At 29.0% G+C, this 9622-nt stretch overlaps 1 long non-coding RNA gene across 1 annotated transcript; it reads left to right on the top strand.

Moving 5' to 3' along the window:
• The first annotated feature begins 5707 nt into the window (after positions 1-5707).
• Positions 5708-8343, top strand: LOC112703514 (uncharacterized). Its single transcript, XR_003154625.2, has 6 exons — positions 5708-5879; positions 6151-6257; positions 6471-6617; positions 6733-6841; positions 7026-7149; positions 7740-8343. It is a non-coding gene; the product is annotated as an uncharacterized lncRNA (long non-coding RNA).
• Positions 8344-9622: the final 1279 nt, after the last annotated feature.

Consider the following 9622-nt stretch of genomic DNA (forward strand, 5'->3'; position numbering starts at 1 on the left):
TATCTTTATAGGGGCTTCAAGTTGAATTTTTCCATAGTATATTATATTTTTTCTATTAAAAACTTCTTTTAAAAGATTTTGTTTATTAAAATTTTCATTTAATTTGAGATTTAATTCTGTTTTTAGAACAGCCTATTTTTCATTATCTAATAAGGCAAATAATCTATAATAATCAGATTCTTCCGTTAATTCTAAACTTTCTAAATAATTCATAACTATGAGATTAAGATAAAGGCGTACCTTTCTGGAGGAAAAACTTCCTTTATTTAGAATATTTTACATAAGATGTTTTTATCTCCAGAAGGGAGATTGTAGATACTAACTCCAGAGGGGAGTTTAGAATTAGTTTTTCCTAAGGGAATTCTTCTTCAAACTATAGAATCGCCTCGGCCGCTTCCTCCTTGCTCTCCTAGCATATGAGTACTCTTAGCCTTCTGCTTTCTATTGTTTGATGCCTTTTACAATTGCCTAAGCAACCTATTTATAATGGTTGGGTCTGATGGACAATTCCCATCCTTACCCTTCTTATGACGTCATTGCTTACGTCATTGTTTATTATCTTGCACCAGCTACATCGTTGGTGCTCTATGATCTAAGCGCTTACGTCACTATGCAATAATGTTGAGAGATGCTTCAGATGTGCTGTCCTCCTCTTTCATTATGTGACCTTCAGATGCGTTGTCTTCTTCCTTTATCATGTGGGTTGATTCCGTTTCATTATTGCTTTCTTCAGATAACTCTGAGACACATAGCTGGCACTTGTGGTCTTCTCTGTCTTTTATCAAATAGCAGAGATTCCTCTTTATCCCTTCGGGGAGCTTTTCTAAGAGTCCAGATAAGTTGTAGAATGCTGATTCAAATTCTACTAAGAGTCTCATCTCTCTTTCTTCAATTTCATTTCTTTTGCTGGACACAAGTAAATTATTTCTGCTTTTATAATTGATTCTTGTGTGAGATTCTCTTGTTATCTTTTGAGTTCTTTCGAAAACCCTTGCTAGTGTACTGGCTAGTCTTCCTTCATGACTGTAGATTGTTAAATCTTGAACTTGATCAATTGGTTGAAAATTTCCTGGGAAGACGGACATGAAGATTACTTGATGTGCTGGAACCAAGCATTCTTATTCTTCTTCATTAAAAATAGGTTGACTATTCGTAAATTTTAGGGATATATCCCTTGGATTTACGTTGTCAATCATATTTTTAAATCTCTTTACTGCATCAACGAATCCTGCAGGAAACTCACTAATAATTTTTAAATCATTAAAAATTAAAATTGTATCAATTAATCCATACTGGAAAAACTGATAGGTGTCAGATGGGAAAGCATCTGGAAATATAACCAGCTTTGTTAGCTGTTCTTTGGCAATAAGATAATATCCCAAGATTGCCCTTTTTTCTTCAGTCCAATTTAGGACTATGTTAAGGGTTTCTCTGAGATTTGATCTACAGACCCTTTTCTTTTCCTTGATTTCAGCCCTTGTAGGAATGTTTCTTATTATCCCTGTTCTCTGGGTTTGAATTGGAGCTTTATCTGCTCTTTTTAGGGTTTGCTCTGGATGAAGAGTTTCATATTCCCTGAAGGATTCTTTTGCTTCTTCCAGTGTTAAAAACCCTCCTTTATGAATTATCCTTGATTGATGTGTAAATGGTGCTGCTTTTTCCCAGGCATCATATATTCCTTTCATGGGGCCATTATAAATTACATAATATTTTTTATCTTGGGTGGATTTTTTGATAATTTCAGCAATTGTTTTATTTTCTGGAATTTTTTCTTCACCTGATTTGTCCACCACGCTTAGCTGGCTGAACTCTGATGGTTTTGGTTGTTGTGTTGATTTCATTGCTTCGATGGCCTTCTTGAGGGATTGGATCTGTATCTTTATTTGCTGACAATGCTTGCACTTTTCGAGTTCTTGTTCGTATTTTTGAATTTCTTGATCTAATGCGTTGTAGACGAACTCCATTCTCTTGTTAATGTATCTGCAATAACATTTTTGTCACCCTTAATATATTCAATTTTTATTGGAGATTGTAACAAAAATAATTGCCATCTTACCAATCGTCCATGATTATAATCAACTTTTAAATTATATTGTATAAAACCTGTTACGTAACTTGAATCTGTCCTTAATGTAAATTCTTTGGGTAGTAAATCAATTTTTCATTTCTTAAGAGATTTAATTGCTGCCAGAGTTTCCTTTTCATGAGTGGTATATCTCTGTTCTGTTGGAGTAAAAGTTCCTGAAATATACCTGCAAAGTAATTCCTTTGGGGGATATTTAGAATCTAGTGATTCTTTTTCTTATTCCAAGCTTTTTATAGCTTTCTTAGCTTTTAGACATCCTGACCAGGTTATGTCTGAGGCATCTGTTTCTACTATTAAGTAGTCATTTTCTTCTGGAATATAAAGTTCTGGAAGTTTTTCACATAATTCTTTAATTCTTTGTATTTGCATACTATCTTTTTCATCCCATTTCCATTCTTTTTTAGTACTTATTTTTGGAAATAAGCTTTTAGTATATTCTGTTATATTCTTTAAGAATCCTTGATCAGAAATATAGTTTATACACCCTAAAAATCTTTGTAATTGTTTTCTATCTTCTATTTTATTAGGAAATAAATTTACTTTTTCTAGAACATTTGGTTGAAGTTTTAGCTTTCCTTGAGTGGATAAAATTAATCCAAGAAACTCTATTTCTTGTTTTGCTATTCTTGCTTTCTTTTTGCTAAGAACTAATCCTTTTTCTTTACATCTTTCTAAAACTATTAATAATTTTTGAAGATGATCTTCTTTATCCTGTTTTGTAAAAATTAGTATATCATCAATGTACACTAAAACAAATTCATTTAACTCCTTTAGATTTTCTTCCATAAATCTTTGATAAATACCTAGGGCTTGTTTTAATCCGAATGGTAATACATTCCATTCATAGAGCAACACACTTGTTGATTCTTTTGTTGGGCAAGTAAAAGCAGTTAATTTCTTTGTTTCTTCGTCTAAACGAAGTTGCCAATATCCTGATTTTGCATCAAGAGATGAAAACCAAGTTGCTCCTTTGATTTTTTCTAAAATAGAATCTTTTCTTGGAAGTTTATGAGCATCACCAATAGTTGCTTCATTCATTTTCTTATAGTTTATTACCATTCTTCGTTTTCCCCTTTTAATTTCATTATTGTTTTCAACGTAAAAAGCTGGAGCCGCATGAGGACTTTTACTTAATCTTATAATTCCTTTTTCCAAAAGATCTTTACATTCTAGTGAGAAGTCTTCTCTATCTCTTGCGGAATAAGGAATTTTATTTGGAACATTTATCTCTTTTGTGGGATCTTTTAATTTAATGCTTACTAATTCGTTATTTGTATTTTTAACATCTAAAGGATTTTCAGCACAAATTTCATCCAAAAGTTCTTCTATCTTTATTTCAAGATTATTTTTTGGAATATTTATCTGAAAATATAGATTTAAATAACATGTTTCTAATATAGAAAATATTTTAAATTTTAAGATCTTATCTATAGTAGTAGTTGGTATTTTTATACGTCTTGATTTTTGATTTATTGAAGAATCGTGTGGAGCTTTTAAAACTATATATGTTAATTCTTGAATGAATGGATGATATAGCTTTAAAAAGTTATTTCCTATGATAAAATCCATTCCAGAATCTAACATATATATAGATGGAACAATGAACCTATAATTTTGAATAAAAATTTCAACCATCTCTGTTTTTTGGTCAATTTTATGTATTGATTTGTCAGCTATTCTAACTCTTAATGGTTTCTTTAATTTTTTCCAATCAAGTTTTATATTTGAACTAGCAAAGCATTGTGTTGCTCCAGAATCTATGAAAGCATTTATAAATTTTTCTGTTATTTTTATAGTAATAAATGTAGCATTATTACTCAGTCTCTGAGTCTGTTTTTGAGACATATTCAAAAATATAGTCTAAGTTATCATCAGATTCTTCTAATGGTTCCATGAAACAAGACTTAGCAATTTCTATTTGTTTAGTAAGATCCTTTTTATCCTTCTTTTTTGGGCATTCATTTGCGTAGTGTCCTTCTTCTTGGCAATACCAACATTTACAATTTTCTTTTTTATTCGGGCAATAGTTATTTCTTTGTCTTTTATTTTTATTGTTATTTTCTTTCCTAAAATATCTCTTTTTTCTCCAGTTTGGATAGTATTTTCTTCTTCTAAATTGATATTTTTTTTTCTTTGAAAATATTTATTAAGACCATATTTTTGAGGTATCTCTTCATTATCCTGACAGCAAATTCTAATTATATTTGCAAATCTTTTTTGAGTTGCTTCTTGCATACAACGTTCTTTTATTTCCTCTCTTATTGCAGAGGTTGCTCCACCAAAATTATTTTCAATTGTTCCTCTATTTATTTCTCTTATAAATCTTCCCATTATAAATTCATTAGCAGGATATGGAAGTTTTGTTATATACATACTGATACATTACATAAATCATATATCTGAATATTAGCTAAATGGTTTTTTGCTTCTTGATATTCTTTATTATAGACTTCTTGTCTATGATCTATAATATTTTTTCCAAAAAATTCTTTATATAGAATCGTCATTATATATAATATCTTATCATAAGCTGTTGTTTTTGTTTCTAATTCTTCTATTATTTGGTTTTCTATTGATGTCATATAATCTCTTATAATTCCTTTAGTATGAAATCCTATGTAATTCCAAATGTCTCTTCCAGACAATTCACTAAGTTTTGGATTAGTAAAGGCTTCTAATAAGAAGGAATTCAACCAGTTTTCAAAAATTTCTTTTTCGTTCTTTTTGCCGTCTAAATCGAGCATTCTTTCTCCTTCCATTTCCTGGATTTTAGGAACGTATTTTGATGGTATTTTTGTATATTTTGAATCTTTATTTATAAATTCTTTTTTAAAAGCATAATTATCAAAACCTGTTTCCCATTTAAATTGAGATTGATTATCCTTAGATGTTCCAGCTTCATTTTTTACTTGTATTGGAATTGCTGGTTCTTCGTCACTTGAATAATTTAGAATGTGTTCTTCATTTTCTATATTTTCAGCATTTACTAATTCTTCTTCTATTTGAAAACCATGTTCCATAATATTATTTTCTTGAGCCATTTTTAATTGTTTAAAAAGCATTGTAACTTCTTCTAATTTTTCTTCAATATTCATAATTTCAATGGTGGTTTTACTTTTAAGTCTGTTATGTTGATTATATTTTGAAATTTTTCTTCTTTGGGATTCTTTCCTTATTTCTTTGAAATTTTATAGATACTAATATTTCTTCAAGTATATCTACTATAGAATTTAATTGTGAGTTAAAAGTATGATGAAGATGTGGGGAATCATTTCCATAGTAGCATTTTTTAGAAATTCCATGTGAAAAATAAGTTTTTTCAGGTTTTTGAAGTCCTTCAATAAAACTTATAGTAAAATAAAGATTTTGAAAAAAATCATTTTGTATTGATTTTAAGAATTCAGTGTCATTACAATTAACATTGGTTAAAATCATTAATTTTTGATCTATTAGTTTTGATAATTTAATTATTTCTTCTCTTAAATCTTCTAATTTACTTTTTTCCATTAGGTGACGCTTTTTTTTATGAAAAATTACCGTTTTAAGTTAAAAGTGTAGTTTTAGAATATGTGGTTTAGATTTTACCACGTAAATACATCTTTAAAACAACATCTTTACCATATATTTCTCCTTGCAAAAATCACTTTCTTTTCGTGTGTCATCTCTTCATCTTCCTCAGCTCGCAGTTGCTTTAGCTTCGCAAGTGTTCCCCCCTGGCACCTCCGTGCATGTGTTAAGTGAAGCAATTTTTGCATTAAGCATCACTTTATTCACACAGTGCAGAAGGTTAAAGGTGAGTGTTTAGGTTTTTGTTATCTCTCACTCTCACTCTTTTTGGTACAATTTTGAATGCTTGGATATAATTTATATTGAGATAAATTGCTCCAATGATGTTCCAAAATATTATGGTGGCAGAAAAAAGGAAAGAGGAATAAAGGGAGTAATTGGTAAAATGAAGCGTGAAAAAGAAGAAGGGAATTTCAATTCTGTTATTGTGGCTTTTTATTAGTTGACAATACTAAGACAAACTTTGGGGTAACTTTATGTATTGATCGAAATTGCAGGCAAGCGCAATTTGAGAATTTTGCAGCAGGACGAGCTGCCCGTGCACAGTAACAAAGAATCGCAAAGCAAGAAGCGAACACAAATAAAGACAAAACCAACCCTAAAGGTAATAGTTTTACTTGTTTAATAGTGACTTAATTTTTCATATTCTAGTTAGCCCTAAAGATAATTATCTCCGTATTTTTTTTGTTGTCTGTTGGGATAATTATCTTTAGTGTTTAGTAAGGTGGTTTTGTTATTGGAAGAGTATGAAGTGGTGTCGTGGGATGATTAGTTCTACAAGACACAAATTCTTCAGTTTAATGGTCAATTCTTGCAGGAAGGGTTTGCATTTGCTCACTGCACTTGTAAGGCACCTTATCATTTGCGTGTTCATGATGCTGCTGTAGGAAATGGCGTACCTTGAAATTTCGGTTTTTTGTCACCAGAGACATTTTGTTTATATTTCTGGCAGTTCAGCTTATAGGTGAATTGTTTCCATCTTCGTAGCCATGTTGATGCCATTTGTAATAATTTGTTAATTGCTCAGATGTTCTGATTCTACATGGCTGCCTGTGGCTCTGTATTTCCTTTTTCTGCAGGTCATTGCTTCGATGGCATATTTGGTTTATCTAATAGATGGTTACCAGCAGTACTGGCTTCGTCTTGTTTGGGGTTTTGATAGTGAGCCAAGCTTTTGCTACATATTTGGTAAATAATTATGAAGTTGTGCAGTAGTTATCCAAATGCTTATACCAAGAATTAATGTTCTTGTTTATTTTGGAGATGATGGCTTTATGTGTTTTTTTCCCCTATATAAAAATAATGCTGATTTATTTGTTCTCATTATGTGCTGATTTGGTCGTTTATTTCCTTTTGGTCCTTTTGAATGTAGGAGCCCTCTTGTTTTTTGTATTGCTAGGCCTATCAGGATGCTTCATTACTTGTTATGATCGAAGAGTTCGCAACGATTTGGCACAGCTTTGTCGAGAAATCTGTCTTTGTTGCTGTCATCCTGGGTAGTTCCTACTTCCTCTGCCTTTACCTATATATTGAGTCTTGTAATGTTAAAACGTAAAACACACCATTATACACTAAACATCTGCCTGAGGCATCAATAGTGACTTAATTTACTTAATAGTGACTTAATCAATTTTTCCTATGTTATGAAATACTTGTTTTGTCTGAATCTTCATGCTTTGGAACTTATAAGTGTTTTTCAATAACAATCACTCAAACATATGTTCTTTAAACCCATTTCTTTTGTTTTTGATTTTGGAACATCCATGACCGCTCAATAGACCAAATGGCTCACAGAATCCTGAAAGAATTTGTAACTGCAGATTGTTAATGAAATACATTACTTTTTTCGTCTGAAAATATTTTTTGAACAACTAATTATCATATTTTGTGTTGATATTTACTCCATTATTTTTAGATTTAGAAGTGATCTTGTCTATAACATTTAATTTTTTATTTTCAAATTAAGTTTTTGGAGTTGAAATTATTGCAGAGTAGATCTTTTGAGCAAACAAAGGAAATTCTTTTTTCCTACAAACATATGTTCTCAAGATTGGATCTTATTAAGTTTTGTTTGATTGCATTGTAGCTTGTAGCTTGTAGCAACACGTTCTTATTGGTAAGGGAAAAACCATGATGGCACAGTAAAGTATGGTTTCAGCATAGTGAAGGAGAGCGTTAATCATTTCTCACACAGAAGAGCAAATAAGAGAGCTTCAGAGAAGAAACAACAAACAGCAAAGAGGAGACGAGGAACATATTACAACAAATGATGAAGATAAAGATTTGGGAGTTAGGGTTTTATAATTGAGAATAGACTAATTTGAGGCTTTTAAACAAAATTTAGACACTAATTTTTTGAGTTAAACGCTGTCTGTCCACATCAGCATACTGTTAACACGGCGAATGACTTTGGGACTAACGTGGATTCACGTTTCTCAGAGTGGTGGATCCATTTGGTCATTTTACAATGTCGGAGACTTAATTGATGCGAGTTGGGAATTTTAGGGACCATTTGGAGCATTAACTCAAACAGAAAATTAAAATACATTGAAGTGTAAATAATGATTGGTATGTCCAGCTGAGAAAAGTGTTTTTGTTGTGTTCTGCACTTTGTATCTTATAATTGTGATTGAGGTGAACTGGTAGTCTGGTATGAAATGTATCCCATCTAATCTATTTTTCATCTATTATTCTATTGTTACATCAGATTTTTTTAAATAATAATTTTTATAAACTTTTTGATTTATTTTTTCTATTATATTTTTTTAGATAATAATTTTTATTAATATTATATTTTAATTAATAATAAATTTAATCATTACTAAACTATTTGCAAAAAAAAAAGAATGCCTTATCATTATTCTATTCCCATATATTTTATGTTAAATCAAATAACCTATATATCATATTTTTATCAATTTTGAATTTTTGAGATAGAATTATAAATTATGAAATTGATTAATATTTAATAATATTAAAAATTATTACAAAAATTTATAAATTTATTTTAATTCTTTATAATTAAAATTTTTTTAACTTATATAAATGATTGTAGAATTTTATTTGTGTATAAAAATTTTTTTAGTGAAATAAAAATTGAGTCAAGCTTTCTTTGACTACTAATTAATATATTATTTTTATATTTACTAGTTTAAATTTAATTTATTTATCAAAATCAAATAAAAAATCTGACTCTATTTTTTTATACTTTATTAAAAAACTCTACTTAAACAAATATTTTAATATATATAAAGATAAATAATGAAATTAGTTTTTATTATATTATTATCATTGTATTATACTATAATTTGTTGTCAGAGGTGGAATTAAGAGAGGACCTAAGGCGGATTTTTAAAATGTTTTTAGTTATTATTAGTAATATTAGTTTAATTATATATTAACATATATGCGTATGCTTTTTAGTTTGTACTGTGTAGTGTGTTATAAAATTTGTTTGTTATTGTATTATATATTATAGAATTTCACATGAATTGGTATAATAATTCTTGTCTATTTAAGAGTAGTATATAATTTGAAAATAATATAAACTAAGAACTTAATGTTTAAATAATAAAAATATTAGTTTAATATTTTAGCTAAGACTAAGATTAATTATTTTTAGGATAAAGTATATTTTTTTGTCTCTGAAATTTGATAAAAATTTTAAAAATATTTCTAAATTTTATTTTGTTTTAATTTTGTTCCAAAAATTTTTTATTTGCATCAAATATATTCCTGATGGCTAATTTTTAGGGTATATTTGATACAAATCGAAAATTTATGAGTCAAAATTGAAATAAAATAAAACTTAGAGATATTTTTAAAATTTTTGTCAAATTTTAGGGACAAAAATATACTTTATCCTTATTTTTATTTACATGTATATATTTATTATCACTACCAAAAATAAGGGGGTTTAGTCACGGAAAAATCTGTGGCTAAACTCCAATAAAATTGTGGCAATTATGT

This window comes from Arachis hypogaea, chromosome 7 (assembly GCF_003086295.3).
Source record: "Arachis hypogaea cultivar Tifrunner chromosome 7, arahy.Tifrunner.gnm2.J5K5, whole genome shotgun sequence".
NCBI lineage: Eukaryota > Viridiplantae > Streptophyta > Magnoliopsida > Fabales > Fabaceae > Arachis > Arachis hypogaea.